This window comes from Netta rufina, assembly GCF_964035555.1.
Source record: "Netta rufina genome assembly, chromosome: 1".
Lineage (NCBI taxonomy): Eukaryota > Metazoa > Chordata > Aves > Anseriformes > Anatidae > Netta > Netta rufina.
In genome coordinates, this window is record NC_140123.1 from 163993376 (window position 1) to 164011476 (window position 18101).

The following is an 18101-nucleotide window of genomic DNA, read 5'->3' on the forward strand; positions in this document are numbered from 1 at the left end:
GCGAGCTTGTATTTGCTGTATGCTTGTGTGTGCTAGGCCGTGTTACTCATTTCAGTAATAAGTAGAGAGGTTTCCTTCACGGGGATTGTGACATTTCTATGTATAGAAAAGCTGTTTAATGTCAACAGTTACGGAAGGCTATACCATTGTGTGCTTTGTGTACGGCTGGACTGATAATTACCGCTGCACATACCTCCCTAAGGGTGTTGTTAAAAAATACAGGCCCAGCAAGGGAAAACATTCAAACCCATTACAGAACATTTATAAAATTGTCTGGGCTTTTATTTTTCTTATTTTTTTTTTCAGCAACGTGTGCGTGGTACATTCGGGATGGATGGCATTGCGGTGTGTCAGCCCTGCTTGGGAGCGACGGACTGTGCTGTCGGGTTCCTGTGATGCCACAATGTGATATAAAGGTGGCATGGGTGCAAGGTCAAGTTGGCTTTCCTACCGTGTTAGAAAAAGGACTTGCTTTGATCTCATTACTCTAATTAAGGAATAATAAAGCATCTGATTTTTATTTTTATTTTCTCACTTCAATTAACTGCCGTCTCTGGGTGACACAGACTTTTTGGAAGAGGTGAGTGCTGCCCAGGACAACAACTTAAAGCTTTACGTAATCCAAGAGAAGGTCATGATGACAATATTAAAACACAGGAGTGCTGGCACTGCTGTCCTTACCAGATGATGAGCCAGTGACATCTACAGAAAATCCCAGTGCTAAAAGGGAAAAACTCCAAAGGAAAAAACACCCCCTGGACTCCTGTGAATACAGCACTCCTTCCATGGTCACCTGCTGGAATTTAGCGTGGTTATTTTGGTCTTCAATTATCTCTGGCAATGGAGTAGAAAGGGAAAGTTTCCACGATGCTCAGGGCTGGGACCTATTGCTCTGCAGATGTCCCAGTCAGCGAGCAGCTAGACGGGCAGAGATGGGACATCCCAGGGGCATACTGTCCTCATCTAATCCCTCCCTGCAGTCTCTGTTTCTTGATTGTCTTCTGTGACTCAGGTGATGGGAGCTCCTCTGAGAGGCTGCCTTGCAGATTAATGATTCCTTTGCTTCGTTTCATTTACATTGGTATAAGCAGCCTTCCTCGCTCCCTGGTGCTTCTGCACCCTTGAAGTTCTCGCACACAAATCCCATGATGCTCTTCACAGTTGTTATTTGGCCAACCTACACACGCTGTAATCCCTTCCAGCTTTTTTATCATTTTATGTTCCTCTTTTTTTTTTTTATTTCCCTCCAAGTTGTTGACATCTAGCTAGCACTGAGCTGTCCAGAACTAAACATGTCTTCAAACTGCGGTCTCGCCACTATATTAAAAAATGGGACTATTGCCTATATCTCTGAGAAGAGGTCTCTGCCTTTACAACCCCAAATTAAATTAACTGCATGATTTTTGCTGCCGTATCACATTGCAAAAACATATTAAATCTGCTGTCTACCGTCTCCCTGAGGTCTTCTGGTATTTCTGCTTTCAGTGCTTGAGCACAGATGATTCCTCCCTTCACCTCAGCTCCTACCTTTCAGTAGCTCGAATGTTGTACCTACTGCCTTTCAGACACGTGGGATTGCTTAGGGTTCCTCGTTGAGGAGCGGCAGCGTGACTCCTTACACAGGAGTAAACGCTCTCTCTGTTTTAGCATGAAATAATTTATTTCCACCGTCTCCCTCCCAGCAGTCCTACGGCAGCGTGTTTCAGTGCGATTAAAGGGTATGTTACCCTTTGTGGTTTCCAGATATTCCTGTTCATAGCTGTGCAGCGTGCTGGCCTGTATGTTAATAATTCGCAGCAATCTGTCGGAACCTCGCATACTGCGGATCACAGGTTGAAACTCTTTTTCTGGAGAAGGGGAAAAGCTGTTTTTTTTTTTTTTTTTTTTTTTTTCCTTAGGAAGTTTCTGTCCCAAGTGTCAAGAATACAGATTAGCTTTTCTCTGGTTGGGAATGACATATTATAATGTTCCTTTGTGCAGGAGACATCTTTCTACGGGTGGCTCAACACTCTGAAATTAACTTCCCTGGGAAATAAGGTCTATCACAGAAATTGCCATCAGCCTCATTTTCTCTGGTACAAATGCAGAGCAACAAGAATAGAGAAGGGAAAGAAAAGGAAGTCACAAAACCAAAACACTGCTCTGCGCATCATTTTCTTCCTGGGGAGAGAGAACGAGACAAAGAAAAACAAACCCCACACGTGACAGTTGATTAGTTAATGTAGTCCTAGAAGCTACTTGAATATTATGGTTGTGAAAACAGCATAAGAATCGATACAGAATATGTTTTATCTTATTCTATTTTATAGATAAGAGAATCTGGAAGAATCAGAGCAGGCAAGACAGTAAAAGTGTTGTTGTTGTAGCTGTGACGGTCTGAAGTCCTAGGGAAGCAAGGTTTGTGGAGAAAGGTAATATCTTTTATTAGATCAACTGATATAACTGGAAAAAGCAAACAAGCTTTTGGGCTCAGGGTCTCTTTATCAGACCTGACAGAAAGCAGCAAAATTCAAGCTAACTACAGGCTAGATGCAATTGCTCTTAGTTTAATCTAATTATATTAATCAATTTGACCACTTGAGAAAAAAAAAGGAGCACCTATGGAGTGCAAAAGGGTGTGAGCAGCAGTGACTGACAAGCTGCTAGTTCTCTGCTGGACCACTAGCAAAGAAAGGGTTGTTTGTGCGGGTGACAATGGGAGAGGTCAGCAGGGAGGCTGCAGTGGGCTAGGAAAGCAACACCTCTGTTAAACCCATGAGTTTTAGTATCCAGGGGCTGACAAGTTTAAATTATGCGATTTATCTTCTGGGAGTATTTTGCAGGTCTCCTTTGGGATAAGGATTGAGGGGCGAGGGTTGTTATTTTCCGACACAACATTCTGCTAATGATCAGCTTGTGTTTCTGTCCTTTATTGGCTGCCTGTGTGCACTCATTCTAAGCTGGCAATTATTCGTTTTCACTCACATGGTTTCTGGGGGGGGGTATCTCATCTGCTGAAGGAAGTGATGAGCTGTAGAGATTTGGGACGGCTATGCGCAGGAACAAAGAATTTCGGTGGTTTTGCTGTGGGAAGGAGGGCATTGATTATGCCGTCTGTGGAGCGGCGCTGGCGTATTTCATGTTTGATGCTCTGGCGGGATCTGGTTCTATTTCATGTTTTCATCTGCAGATTTGCTTCCTGTAATGAGCTGGGAAAGGGAGAGGCTGAAGGTTAGGAGGAGAGGCAGTGGGGAAAAAATCTTTCAAATGGAGATCGCCATTTAAAAGATTAATTTATGTGTGGATTTTAACATGTAATACTATCGCTATCAGGGAAATGTGGTCGCGGGAGGGGGGAATGTTACAGTAGACTCTAAAATTAAGAGCAGAAAAGCAAATTGGCAGCGAGCTGATGTGGTCAGAGACTTTGCCAGACCTTTTTAACACTGGTCACATCGGACAAACACCACATAAAATTTGATTCTCTGAAAAAAAAGGACTTTCTAAAAGTGCTCTGGCTGCTGTTGCGCCTTTATTGCAGTAGGCACGTAGGCGTTGTGCCAAAGCGTGACCTTGCTGGCAGAGCAACCAGCGCTCCCCTCGGAGCAGGTGGAGGAGTCTCGGCAGGGCTGGCCAAGTCTCACGGCTCCCTGGTGTGCTTTGGGGGGCTGCTGAGCCCCTCAGCTTTACTGGGGTGGTTTTAGGGCCTGAGAGCTCTGGCGGAGGCTCTGGCTCGTGGGGTGCCGTGTTGTCGTGCCTAGAAAGCTGGCCTTGGTGTAACTGCAGCCATGGGGATGGAGCTGAGGGGAAGCTGCTCGTTGTGTCTGTGGCTGTACTCGATGAAGGGTTCCCATTTTTCTGAGCTGTGTCTATCTGAACACGCAGCGCGTGCTCCCCGTGTGCTTGGCAGCGTGCTGTGCTTTTGGGGCGCGGGGAGCCGCAGAGGAGCCCCAAACCCCCCGACCCCCAAACCTCCCCCCCAAAAAATCACACACACACAAAAAAAAGGAGCCGGCACAAGGGCGAGCAACTCCCCCGGGGCTCTGCCACCCGGCCCGGCCGGGGGAGCGGCGCCAGGCCCTGAGGCACGGGGCCGGGCCCGGCCCTGCCCCGCCGCCGGAGCCCGCCCCCGAGCCCCGCTCCGCTCCGCGGCCCCGCCGCGGGACCCTCCCCGCCCGCCGCTCCTCCTCCACCGCCGGCAGCCACCTCGAAGGGCGGGCGGGCGGGGAGGGAGGGAAGGAGGGGAGAAATAAATAATAAATAAATAAAGCTAAAAAAAAAAAAAAAAAAAGGAAAAAAAAAAAAAAAAAAAGCCGACACCCCCGGCGGGTCACATGACGTGAGAGGATCCGTGCCCCGCTCCCCGCCGCGCAACAAAGAGCCGGGAGCCGGGAGCCGGGAGCCCCGCGGGCCGGGCCGGGCCGGGCCGTGCCGCCATGGCACGGTGAGGGGCGGCCCCGCCAGGTGAGCGGGGGGACGGGGACGGGTCTGGGTCTGGGGCCGGGGGCGGGTCCCCCCCTTCCCCCCGCGGGAGGTGACTTTTTATTCCCTTCCACCCCCCCCCGGGTTTGTTGTGGGTTTGGGGAGGGCAGCCGCGAAACCATCCTCCCCCCCCCCCATATCCCCCATATCCCCCATATCTATGGGGGCCCCACGCGCGCTGTGGGGTGCCTCGGTCACGGGCTCCGTGGGTGTCCCGGCCCCCTTGCTCCACTGCTTGCTTCCTTCCCCACCCGTGGATGCTTTATGGCGAGCGCCGTGCAGCCCCATGCCTCGCTGCCCCCTCCCCGCATGCCCCCAGCCCACCCTGACCTTTTGGGATGAGCGTTGGGGTGATCCCACGTCCTGCTAAGGCACCGTCCCGGCACCGGCTGCCTTTTCCCTGGGACGTGCGTGCCCGCCGGGACCGTGACTGGAAGTTGTGGACGGTGCCCGTGGGTGACACGCGGGTGACGCCGTCCTCTGGCGACAAAGGCTCGGGGCCGGAGACCCCGCTGGGAGCGGAGACGGTGGCGCGGCCGGAGCTGGCGTCGGAGGCCGGCTGCTTGTTGGTGTTGGTGGTGGTGGTGTTGTCGTTCTCCTTTTTCCATTTCCTCCTCGGCCCGTGACCCTCGCTGCCGTGATACTGAAATAATCCACGCCTGAGCTCGGCCAGCATCTTCCTCGTGCGCGGGGCGGCCGCGTGCCCCGGCTCCGTCCAGCTGGGAGTGCCCCTGGGACGGTGGCTTCCTTCCAGCGCTTATCTTGGCTTGTGGGGACCGGGGAGAAACCGCGGCTCCCTTCCAGGGGAAGGCGCTGGGCTGGCCGTGCTGGTGCTAACTAACGCTCTTTAAATCAGAATTCAAAACAAGCGAAGCTAAGGGGCGAGGAGGAGCAAGCCACCGCTGTCCCCTGCGTGCCCAGTGCCTCCGAGGGCAGGACCAAGCCCTGCTGATGCTGCCCTGTTCAGGGCCAGGGCATCCAGCACTCGGGGACTGAGAGCTGGCCACTTCGTGCTGCCCATGCTCTGGGACTTGCTTGGGGTGGCTCTGGGGTCCTCAGCAGCACTCTGCAGGGTGGCCCCGATGTGCAGGGTTATGCACTTCTTCGTGCAGGCTTGGGCCTCGAGTTTATTTGTAATGGAAGCTACAAATCTTACCCAGTGTGACTTCAGTTATAGCAGTAAATGCTCCAAACTTGGGGCAAAACGGTGAGCAGGGAATACTGATTGTGAAGGCTTGTTTTTTTCCCCCAGCCCTTCTTTATCTACAGTACCTATCCTGGCTCCCTTCCCTCTGCAGGCTGTTTCTTGGTCGGGGGGGAGGGATGGACCAGGGGAGAATCTGTCAATAGCCAGCTCAGCTTCTGCTGATTAGCACTGAAAATATGACTGTTTTTAATGTAAGCAGCTGTGCCACAAGGGCCTGGACTGGGATCCTGACAGTTTGCTTCGTGTGGGTCATTAGCTGCCGTGGAAGACTAATGGCTGTGGCTGCCAGCTTGTGTCCTTACAAAATAAGGAGGAAAGGTTGGTTTTTCCCCTAGACGGGGCGAGAGGTTTGAAGTGAAGATTAGTTTGTCTGTCCCTTCCCTTTAAAAAAAAAAAAAAAAAGCACAGTACATTTTTGAAACTGAGTCATCGGGTAGAATTTATTTCAAGTATTTTTAAGCTATTGTGAATTTGATGCACTTTGGCCATATGCTCGCTGGAAACTGCAAGACAGCCTCGCTCAGGTTTGCTCTGTCTGGGCTCAGAAAGGTAATGAGGGAGCCTCTGGCTGTGAGCCTTTCATATCTGGGCAGGCCAGAAGGGGCTTGAAAGGGCAGGGACGACGGCCAGGAGACAGCCTGCCTGCAGAGGTGGTAGAGGAGCGGTGCAAACTCTCCAGCCCTGTCTTCAAGCCCTTGAAGGCTGAGCTGGCAGTGGGCAGGAGCAGGGGGGATGCTGTGCTCAGCCTTCCCATCCCTCCGAGCTCCACTTCTGCAGCGGGGCATCGCGGGGTCCGGTGCGTGGCCCCCCCGGGTTCGCTCTCTGTCGCGGAAGTCATAGCGGAGACGCGCGGCTTCGGGAGCGGTTATTAGTGTCGGATGACCTGGCTGGGATTGTGTAATGACACCGAGGAAGAGATAAAAGGTTTTATATCCTACAAACTTGGTTCTCGCTTCAGGGTGAGCTGCAAGGCTTTTGAAAATGCGCGAGTTTGACGGCTCGCTGGTAGCTGCAAATAGGTGCAAACGTTAATCGCTTGAAACAAGTCCTTAAAAATAAGAACAAACACAGTTGTAGACTATAGGCAGGAAAGTGAAAAGAAGAGCTAATTACTTTTTTTTTTTTTGTATATTTTTCTAAATGACGTCTAATCCTGCGTGTATGGTTCTGCGAGTGACCCAGCAGCTCCAGCAGTTTATTCATTTATTTAAAACAGCTTTGTAGTTCACCTTGAAAACCACTTCCTGCCATATGGTTATATTATTTCCCTATGCCACATTTTTTGCTAATTATCAAGACCATTTGCTTTAAAATAGGTGTTTTTAATTTCACAGCCTTGTCTGCCTCTCCTGCTTGATCCTGCCCTGGAGTCAAGAGGCTGTGTCTGTTCATTCTCCATGGCAACGGGCTGTGATTTACTTATTTCAATTTAATTAAAAAGCAGCTATCAAATTCTAGGCATCTTATATGTTCCTTATATTAGAAAAATATCAGCGGCTCAGTCTCTGCCGCAGATCTCCCGGGCTCAGAAATGAAATTCTCAGCCTGAGCCCATCCTACCTCCTCCGGTCCATCCCCTTTGGAAGAGTTTGGGAGAAGGAAGGGTGCTGGGGCCTGGCTGGAGGTTGAGGGGATGGGATGGTGGTTGTCGAGGAGGTCCAGTTGTGGAGGTCTGGACATGGGGGTCTGGTCATGGAGGTTTGTACTCCAGCAGGCCATCTCTCCTGTCCTGCAGCTGCTGGGAGGTCTTGGGGCTTGCTGTGGTAGTGTGGGCACTCCAGGCCGTGTCTGGAAGGGGCACACGGGCTGTGAGGTCTGCGTGTGGAGTCCTTGCTGGGGCAGGTGCCTCCTGCAGCGGCTGCATCTTCGCAGCCGCCTTCCACGGTAGTGCTGGGCTGCGATGGCGTTGTGGGACCGGGTGGAATAGGCACCAACTTCTGTACTTGCTGCAGTGAAAATGCAGGAAATGGCAGCCGTGATAGAAATGGGTTGACATTTACCAGCTCTCCCTGTGTGAGAGATCTTACACTTCCAAATCTCTTGTGTCGGCTTTATTTCAGTTGGTTTTTGGGCCTTCTTGACACCTATCTGTTCTTTGATGCGTGCACGATACGGCTTCTGGTTTTAAGCTAGTCAAGTAGAGAAGCCCCCAGTGCCCCATTGGTTTAAGCACGCTTGGTATTCGTATGCAGGCTGGAAACGAATTTAATCCTAAATCAGTTTTCCAAGGGCTGTGGTTGTACAAAAACCAGCCCGTGTCAGTCAGGGATATGGAAACTCGTAGCTGTTGGCTGAAGAGGGGAAGGTGTCAAGACAGGACCGCTGGGGTGGATGGAGGAGGGTGGATTAACTGACCCGGCGGTGTTAGGTTTGCTAGCAAACGTGATTAAGGAGTGCCAAAATTAACACTGCTTTTGCCTCTGGCACCGGTGCCCTGCTCTGTCACAGCGCTGAGACCCCTGAGGCCTGCGCAGGTGACTGAGGCCGCCGCTGGCCTGTGCGTGGAGCCGTGGAGGGAGGCGAGCTGGCCGTGTGTGGTTATTACACCTGAAGGAGCAGTTAGCCTCACAAGAGTGCCTCTGCTTTTTATTTTTTTTTCCTCTCTTTGGCGGTGCTACTCCCAGTGCTTTTTCCAAGTCGCGGGTGGCGATTTTAGCAGCAGGCCCAGGTCCTGCGGAAGCCCGTGAGGCCGTGACGAAGCGCTGGGCTCTCTCCTGGCTGGCGTATTTCCGCTGGCAAAGCAATACACACGGAGTTTCTAGCTGCAAATCCTCTGTTCCTGGCCATCGTGCATGAACCTAATAAAAACTGAATAAAACCAAAAGGCAGCACCCCAAAGCAGGCTTTTATTTGTTGCTGCACCTCAGCAGATAGGTTAAGGAATTGACATCCCACTGGTGACATCCCTAACCCTTCATTGCTGGTTTTACTAGCATGCAGGCATGATCTGTGTTCTTTAAGGGTCTGTCTGCTCCTCTTCCTTACCCAGCTTTGAAGCAGACCTCGCTGATATTAATTTCTGTGTAGACTGTATCCTCCTCATCTATAAAATAAAGGGAATGCTTCATACAAGCAGCTGTGAAGTTGCATTTATTGTCTGTAAATTGCTTTTAGTAATTGAGCTGAGGAGGTGGAAGGGAAGAAAGACTGAAGTAATATGAGCTTGATTTTATTTTTTTTTAAATCGAAGAGAACAGCATTATTTTGTTGATCTGATGTAGAAGGAAAGAAAAATGCTTTAGCACAAGCACCCTGAAACTAATTGTTAAATTTGTAATGGAAACAGACGTTTCTGAGCATAGTGATGAAGGCAGCCATCTTGTTTGATATTAGGAGCCCAATTTAAAAAGAGGCAGAACTATTATTGGAGATCCTGCAGTACCACCCATATTTTTATCTGGTTTGGGTCTGCTCAGTTTTAATGTCAGTCTTTTACCTTCATGGCTGCCTTCGCCATCCAGTTCAGGAACGCTACTGGTAGGTAGAGCCTAGTAACAGGTAAAACTTCATGTTTTAGGGTTATTAGCAAACATATCTATTGCAGGCTTTGTGACTCGACCGCTTCTGTTGTGCTGGCTGGTGTCCTTGCCTGGTGGCACCACAGCTTCGTGCAGGGCAGGGTGGGTTTTGTTGCTGTGGCTGAACCAGGCTGGCTGCTGGCTCCGTCCAGGAGGGGTGGTCGTGCTTTGCCTTGTGCTGCTCTGGTGCTGCACGGGTTTAGTTTGTGCAGCTTTCAGAAACCTGACTTGGCTGAAAATATTTAGAAAAAAAAAAAAAAAAAGAAAAAAAAAGAGCTGAACCTGCTCACCAGGTTCAGGCTAGTACCAGAGCTGCTGTGAGGGAGGGGTGAGATTTGTGTTGCCAGAAGTGAAAGGTAGGGAATGAAAGAAAGGTGGAAGTGGGGCCCCCCTCTTTTGGCAGCGGTGAACTGTTAGCCTGGTTCAGCTGTAACGTGAAACCTCGCCCTCAATCTTCCTTCTGCTCCCTCCCTTCCCCTCGCTCCTCTCATTCTTTCTCTGGGATCAACTCGTGTGTGCTTCCAGATGCTGATCCCATTTCCAAGCTGTGCTTTCCAAAGGGAACAGGAAAAGGTTGAGTTTCACCACCTCCCCAGGAGAAGAGCCCGCTGCTGTTAGGGTATTTGCTAACAGACAGAGCCTAAGGATATGAAAGGGCTTAGAGAACAGTAGCTGTAGCCCTCCCCTAGGAGAGGGCAGCCGTGGGCTGTGGAAGAGCATCGCTGTGTGTGGCGATGGTGCTGCTCAGGCAGAGCTGGTGGGACCAGGCAGTCCCTGAAGTCTGGGATGAATGGCAAGGGCAGGGTGATGTCTGGAGAGCTTTCTGCATGTCTGTGGTGAGCCAGGTCTGCAGATGGGTACCACGCTGCCAGAAAAACACCCCTCTATCTTTCAAACATCAACCATGGTTGCCCCAGAGGCTCTAATCATTTTCAGGCACCAGCAGGTACTGGGAAAGCCTCGCGCGATGCTGTTGAGGCAGCTCAGAACAGTGTCGTCATGCTCTGGGGATGAAACCAGGGGTGAGCAGAAGCTCAGACATCAGCCTGCTTGGGTGACCTCGGCGGGGTTCCTTCAGCACGGGGCTTTGGTAGCAGCAGGGGATGCAGCTGGGCTGCACGTGTATGTGTAGGGCAGTAGGCAGAGCTCCTTGGGAAGGGGCCAAGGAGAACTTTGCTTCCACTGAATGATGTGAACAGTATTTCTGCCTCAGCTTTGCTTTTGTTTTTGGTGTTTCTGCCTCATCCCTCACTGATGGCAGGGAAGCGGCACGTGTGGCCCACGTGTGTACTTAGCAGGGGAACAGCGCGGGTCAGGGCGCGCGTTGGGGAGGTGAGATGGAGGCGCCTCGTGGCCTTTGGTGATTGCTTTATGACTAAAGGAGCAGATACGTGTCCGTCTACTGAATTTTATAAAGTGTGGAGGTGAAGATGATGCCACTAAAGAGTTGTTTGCCAAAAGCAGCAGGGTGCAGGGTGCCCATGTGTGCATGGACCGACTGAGGGAGGGACAGGTTGCAATTGGTGTGTTGCACACGTTGGAGATGTTTGTGCGGCCATTTCCTAACAGAAATAGGGAGGGATGGGGGAATTCGCTCCAACTTGAGAGTTGTTAGAGACTTGTTTCCTGCTGCAGTTTTCTTTTTTTTTAATTTTATTTTATTTTATTTTTTTTTTTAAGCATTTAAGCCTAAAATTCTTCTCATTGGAATTTGAAGACATTATGGGAAGAGAAGGATTATTGTGGGGTTGCGTTGCTTTACATGGGAAGATTATACACTGGGTGGCTGTTACAGTGGGTTTGTTCCAGGGATGGAATGAATAAAGGAAAGAAGCAGTGTATTGATATCAAATAATGGTGCCACTGGATATGCTGAGCACAGAGTGCCTTTGTTTTCAAGGATATATTTTTATAAATCTGACACGCTCATAAGCCAGCTGCACAATTAAGAACAAACAAAAAAACCCCACCCCACATTTAGAGGAGTGGGGCAGCAGAGAAAACGCTGTAAGTAACCTCATTGCGAGGTATGTTTTTCTTCCACCCCCTTGCGTGCAGACTCGGGGAAGATGCTGGTGAAGGAGCTGGATAGTTGGGGTCTTAGGAGCTGCCATTGATCTGGCTGATGCAGTGGGTATCGGGTGGGGGTTGTGTGCAGGTGTGGAGGCTGCTTGTGCCTTCATCTCTGCAGTCTGTTTTTTTTTTTTTTATACCTTCTGGATAGAGATATGTATCCTGACACTTTTGCCTTCCACCTACATCTCTTTCTCATCTCATGTAAATACTTGCTGATTTTTGTTGCTGTTCTGGCAAATCTTTCCATTGTACTTGTCATGGGTGACTCCCTGGTGCTGCTCAGCCTGGCTCGTGATCACGGGTGTTTCTGCACGCCAGCCTTCTCCTGCATCTTACTGCTGAGTTTTCATCATATCTGTCCAGTTTTGGGCCTCTGTGGTTGCGGTGGTCGCTCTGGTGCAGGTGAAGGCACCGCAGCTGACTCCAGCAATGCTCCAGTTGCCTTGCACATGGTGGCAAAATGCAGGAGAGGAGCAGCCGTGTTCGAAGCCGCCGTGTCCTCGCTCTGGAAATGCTGAGGGTGTTTTAGAGTTCATGTGCAAGACTGCAGTAATCAAATAGTGTTGGGGGAACAGAGGGAGGAGAGCACGCGGCGGTCACTTTGGGTAGATAGCAAAGAGAGGGTGTTACGGTGCCAGCAGAAGACATCCTTCTGTGGTGGTTCCCAGCCAGGAAATGCCTAAAAAAAGCTGTCCCTGAGGGTGAGAGGAAAGCCCGCTAGGTCTGTGCTGTAATTAATTGCCCAGATACCACTGGAGGAGCAGCTTGGAGGAGGGAGCTCATGCATGAGCCGGGTGTGGTGTAGAGAGGGAAATGGGAATTTCCTGACTCTTGTTTGCGAAGCTTCAAGTGTAGAAGGAATTTCAGCCATAATAGGTGGAAAGAAGGGCTAAAATTAATAGGTAGTTCCATCTTCTTTTGCACTGCATGCTCCTGGCTAGTATTAGTTGAGCATCACTTGAAGCAGCGCAGAGCCTGCTTGGGACCTGAAGACATTAAGCAGAGAGAAGGAGTGAATCTGATTAGCCCTGCTCTTCGTGCATTAAGCAGAAAGACCGAGCGAGATGTGATTGCAAACAGATAATAGCAGCGTGCTCGCGCGGCACCACCGTGACCCAGCGTATGGGGTGATGGATCTAACCACGCGATGGAGTCATTTCGTGTAATACAAGGTGCTTGTTTTTACCTTGCAGTTTCTCTTGGACTTTCTCACCGCCCTGCTCGTTGCTGACTGCCATTTTGAGCTCGGCCCTCTGCAAAGTGTCCTGTTGAGCGCCCTGGGTGCCGACTGTGGCTCTTGTAGCCAGAGGGCAGGAGGGAAGGGGAGCCAAGGCTGGAAAGCCTGAGCCATTTCCCCTCATATTTCCAGGAATAATGGGAGTCGCAGCTGCTGCTCTTGCCGTGCTGGAAGGTATGAGGGCTTCTGTGGTCTGTGAGCGCTCTGAAAGCACAAGTGTTAGGGTTTGCTGGAGGAAGGTACTATGACCTTAAAGCCCAGGCGTCTCTCAGTGCTGCTTATAAATAATAAATAAAAACTGGCTTTGCTCTGCTGCAGGCCTTTGTGCCCGCTAAGGGCTGCTACACCAGCTGCTTTCTCGGCGCGCCAGCAGCGATCCCGGAGGTTTCTCTCCAGAAGGATCCAGGCCACGGCACACCTGCGCCCTGCTTTGAGTCAGCGGGTGCCTCAGCAGCCCGGGAGGCTGGGGACTGGGTGTAGCCTTGTCCCGCAGGCGGGTGTTTTTGCCTCGACATGAGCTTTTCCTTAGGCTCTGGGCTCTTCCCGTTCTTCCCCGTCATCCTGTTCCCTCACAAAGCCCTTCTGGTGCTATCGCCTCGCTGGCCTTGTGAAGGGGATTCCCGCTGGAGCTCCTCCGGGCGCACAGTGCCCTGCGGGCGGGTGAGCTGCTTCCAGCCCCAGGCTGCTCCTCCTCGGGGGAGAGCTGGTGGGGGCTGCAGTCAGGGGGCTGAAGCAAAATGTAAAAGACGTGGGCAGAGCAGAGCTCGCCGTGAAATGTCTGAACAGAGCAGCGCGTGTGGGGCGCTCATGTGCATCTGTTTGTGTTTTAGGGCCTGGCGGGGCAGGGTGGGCCGTGGTCCTGCGACCTTCTCTCAAACAGCCTTTCCTGCCCATGGGGGGACTTCCATGTCCTTCCCCGCGACCTCCCCGGGGCAGCTCCTAGCGCTGAGCCCAGGCTGAGGTCCCAGCGGGTGTGACTGGCCTCCTCCATGCCCAAACACATGGGAGGTGCTGCCTTTGGCACCCTATAAATCCAGCCAGAGGCATCCTCGTGAAGGCCAGGCCTTGTTGGTGGCATGGACTGGTCCCTCGCCGCCCTAGCGGTGTCACCTCAGCACACAGCTTCTGGTGGTCCCCGGCTGTCCAGGGGGTGACTGCCCGCAGCACGGGGTGCCAGGAGGAGGAGGAGGTGTCAGCAGTCAGGAAAAACGTGTCGGGTACCGGAGAGGGTAATGAACATCTCCTCTCACCGCTCTCCCCACGCATCAAAGCACACTTTAAAAAAAAAAAAAAAAAAAGGAGAGACAGAGAGAGAGCGCGTTCATCTTTGACCCCCATTAATGGCTGGCTCGGTCTGTGTACGAGTTTTATGAGCCTGCTGCTGCTCCCACAGAGTTTAATTATTTAGCGTGTGAGGCAGAGGCTCGTGCTCTCCCCGCTGAAGTCCCAGGGTTCAGGGCCTGCTGGCAGGCCGGCGGGGCTGCTCGCAGAGGCAGTCGGGCTGGGCATGGCGCCTCGTGCTCCACAGATCCTAATGGACGTGTGAGCTGCAGCCATACAGCCCCGGTGGGGCCCGCAGGCTGTCCTGCAGTGGTGGAACAGGAAAATCCCTCCTGGGGTGGTGCCGCCTCGTACCTTGGCTGGTCCTGAGGGCTTGCGGTGCTCATCAGCACTGAGGTGAAGCTGGTGCAAGGCTGTTAGTGGGGGCTTGTTTCAGAGCAGGAGTGGTTGATGTTGCTGGGTCTAGGTTTGGCTGGTAGCAAAACGAATTCACGGGCAGGCTGGGAAGCCTCGTTTAGCGTGGCGGGCTCCCGCTGCCTTTCCCTTAGCAAGCCCACTGCTGATGGAAGTGCCAATTGCAGCAGGCACCTGGCAGGAGGATCGCCTGGCGTGCCGCTGCTCCTGAGGGCTGAGCTCCTTGTGCGTGCTGGGGCTCGCTCTGCACTGCCTGCTGCCATTCCTTGCCCCCGAGCTCAGGGACCACTCAAACCTTCGCCTCTCACATCTCTCCTGCCCCCTCCTGCCTCATCTCCCCTTTTCTGCCACCGCAGGGGCCAGCACACGCTCTTGCTTGCATGCCGATGGGCTCCTGTGCCATCCCTATTTGCCGTGTTTTGTCTCTTCCCACCCCTTCCCCTCTTCCTATTTTGTTCCCCTTGGTACGGGACTGATGTTTCACGCCGTGGTGGGAGCCCGGGTTGGGCAGAGGGGAGGAAGGGGCTTACACTGGTAGATGGCAATTTCTGCCACCAACTAATTCTTTAATCTGTTGGTAATTACAGACCTAGCTGCATCAGCTGGATCTGCTAGACAAATGCCAGGTGCTCTGTGTCCTGTCTCCATATTCTATTCTGTTGTTTTTTTTTTTCCCTGAAAATTAATAGGATTCTGCCCATTGATGATTAAAACATCGCCTGGAGTTTTGGAATGGATCGGATGTGTCAGTCAGATGCTACCACATTGCGCCCGAAGAGAGGAATGCCATCCAGCTGGGGGTAGGATCCGTTTCTTCTTTCCCCCCATCATTGTTTAGAGTTACTGAAAACCTTCTTGTTATTTTTTTGGGGGGGTTTTGTTTTTTAATGCAGGGATTTTTACTGGAAAATGCTAGCTTTTAAAATGGATTACTTTATTGTTGGAAAAATTGCTGCTTTCTCTTTTTTCTTGGTATGGAGTAATGTCGTGCATCTAATTTTCAAACTGCGATCAGTAAGCTTGAATCTTCCTGGGGTTTTGGCAAAGAAAAAATTTCAAATATTGTTGGAGGGAATTTTTGTGCTTTAAATGAAAAGCAAATCTATTCTGGTTACTAAGAGATAAAAATAATTTAACTTTTTGGAAAAAAAAAAAAAGTCAAAGTTCAGTTCATTTGTCCCAGTTCTAGAAATCAATGTAAAATGGACCAATACCCCTCCATAAGCCATTCCCCTTGCAACAGGGGAGAGGAAGGAGAAAGCCATCTGTAGGAAGCCGCATCTTTTTATACGCTGCTTTACAGGTTGTTGGCTGCTGTGGCAGCAGGTAGAGCGTGAAACCTGGAAGGAGATAAAAGGTCTGGGAGAACGGGAAGCCGGAGCCTCGCGCACTTACAGCATGGGGTCCCTCCAGCCCGAGCAGCAAACCAAAGTGGCTTTTTGGCTCCCTTCCACGTGGTAGCGTGCAGTGCCCATTATCCCCGACTGGCACGGCGCTCGGCTGTCTCAGCAGAGTGGCTGCAGAGACAAAACACTCCTCCAGCTCTCAGAAGCAGGGTGGGCTGCCCTGGTCAGGAAGGAGAAGCGTGTTAGGGTTTGTGTCTGGAAATAACGTCTCTCCCGTGGCACTCGCTTGAAATGCAGAGTTCCTGGTGTTCCGTGTTGCTTTCCCATTCTCGTTGAAATTCCTTTTGCCTCAGAAAGGAAGGGTCTTAAAACAGGGTTTCGATAGAGCTCGCTGCAGAATGATTCTCTCCTCCTCGGTATGTAAGCTTCCTGAATGAATGATTTTGAAGTAATGTAATATTTCCCTGCAGGGCCTGCCTCTCTTAAGTCTTTAGACTGTCACGGCAACAGTGAGACTACGAGTGCGATATTAATAATTTATGTGTGTCCCTCATTTTGGACTGTTGTCAGTCATTTCAGCCTCGGCAGGCTGGGGGAGATGAGAAAAGCGTGTCTCTGCTTTGCTGCAATTCTCTCTGCATATCTTCTCAGGGTAGGCAAAGGCTTTCAGTCTCCAGAGAGCGTCTATCTGGAACCTTTTAGCAGTGCTAAATTTACAGAAATAATACCAGAAAATAGCCTGGCGGTGTCTCGTTTCAGTGATCTCTGCGTCCAGTTGTACTGCTTACATTGGACTCTGCAGCAGGGGTGGTTCAGATGCTGGTGAGCTTTGCCTGCTTGCAGACGGTGAGGGAGAGGTGACGCCTTTATGGGTCCCTCCTGGGTGATGAATCCAGCCAGGGTTTTGCTGTGCATGTGTGTGCAATCAATCCCAAATGTTTCTATGCTGCACGCACATAGCTTCCTTCAAAACTGGGCTTCGTGTCCTTGATTCTCCCCCTCGCTCTTTTTTTAAAGGGAGGGAGATGGTCAGAGGGCTTGTGTGTTTCCTGAGCGGGTCTTGCTTGAGGCGAGGAGCAGAGGACTCTGAGCACAATGCAAACAGGTCTTCAGAAACGAGGCTGATGAGAGGATGTCACCGGAGGATTCGGTCGGTTCACATACAAACTGCTAGCACGTCTGTGCTTGTGCTGCATTCTGGAGTTCAGTGTTGCAGCCTTTTGCTTTGTGTTAGCTGTTGCCTGAACACATTTCAGCGCGATGGTCTGCTGGGCACTTCTCCTTCACATCCCGTTGGAAGGGCTGCTCTGCATTTTGGGGGGTTTTGAAGGCGTAGTGTGCATGAACTAGTTGATTGGTGTTCCAGCAAGTATTCCTGCAGGTGCTGGGCAGTTTGGGGCAGAGCAGTTTCCTTGGAGAGGTATGTAGCAAGCAGGTGAGTAGTTTGCAAGAAGTGGGAGAATCAGCTCTGATCTGATGGTGGTCCAAGATTGTTGATTCACTGCAAGGAATCGGTGACATGGTTTCTGCACTGCGGATGGACTGACGGATGGACGGGACTTTCTAGCAGAGGAGAATGTTCTGCAAAGAATTTGAGGCGTATCTTAAACCTGAAACAGTTTGGCTGAAGACACACAGATTTCTAGAATAATTGTTGGGGAAAAATGAATGTTTTTGGTTTTTTATTTTTTTTTTAACTGGATTGCATTGTTTAAAATTCCGTTTTTGAACATCTTGGCTTGGAGAGAAGTTTGGCTCAAAAATTGCTGTGTGTGTGCAGCAGGATCTGCGGAAAGATTAATGGATAAGAAGAAACTTGGTCTAATTGTTTTGTGTTGGGCTCATTAAAATACCTTTTCATTTGAGATTTGAATTTTTTGCCGTAGTTTGTACCTTTGTAGTTCAAAAATACCCTCCTCCCAGATTCTCTGTATTAAGTCTTCCTGAGAGCTTGTATGTTCAGTTTGAAGAAAACAAGACGTAACTAAGTTAAGATTTCTTGAACCTAAATTAGAATACTTAAATTGCAAATCCAATTGGCTTGGCTGCTGGTGAATGGTGACAGCTCAGAAAGAAACTAAGATGTTGTCTTGGACTTCAGATGGTTTCAGCAATGAGATATTTTTTTTCTTTTTTTCCAGTTGATAAGGGGGTAGAGCCTCACTCCTGGCTCTGTACTTGTGTACTTCATCTAAAATACCTGTGCATTTGTAGCAAAGGACTTTTTTGCAAAGCAGCACTGATTTCTTCTGCAAAACAGAAAATAGGGAAGCTGAATGGAAGAGTGTTTTTTTTTTTTTCCTCTTTTTCTTCCTTTTTTCTCCCTCCTCTTTACGAGAAGTTACTTTAAATAGGGAGCTGTTCAGCAGGTTGCAACCAGAATTCTATAATAAGATCTCTGTTCGCTCTCCCTACTTTTTTCACATGCAAAGTTGTGGCTGTAATTATATGACAGCTGCCCTCTTGGCTGACATGCAGCAGATTGAACTGGGGATCTCCAGAGCTGAAAGTGTGAGCTGCTACTCCATGAGCTAAAGCTCTATAGCTGGAGGCTGTAATGA

General features: G+C 50.5%; 1 protein-coding gene across 1 annotated transcript in view; it reads left to right on the forward strand.

Moving 5' to 3' along the window:
- The first annotated feature begins 4322 nt into the window (after positions 1-4322).
- Positions 4323-18101, forward strand: part of TCF20 (transcription factor 20) — a 112536-nt gene continuing 98757 nt past the window's right edge. The window contains exons 1-2 of the mRNA XM_084283655.1: positions 4323-4443; positions 14884-14994. The gene's annotated coding sequence lies outside the window, so the exon portion shown is untranslated. The remainder of the gene's footprint in view (positions 4444-14883; positions 14995-18101) is intronic.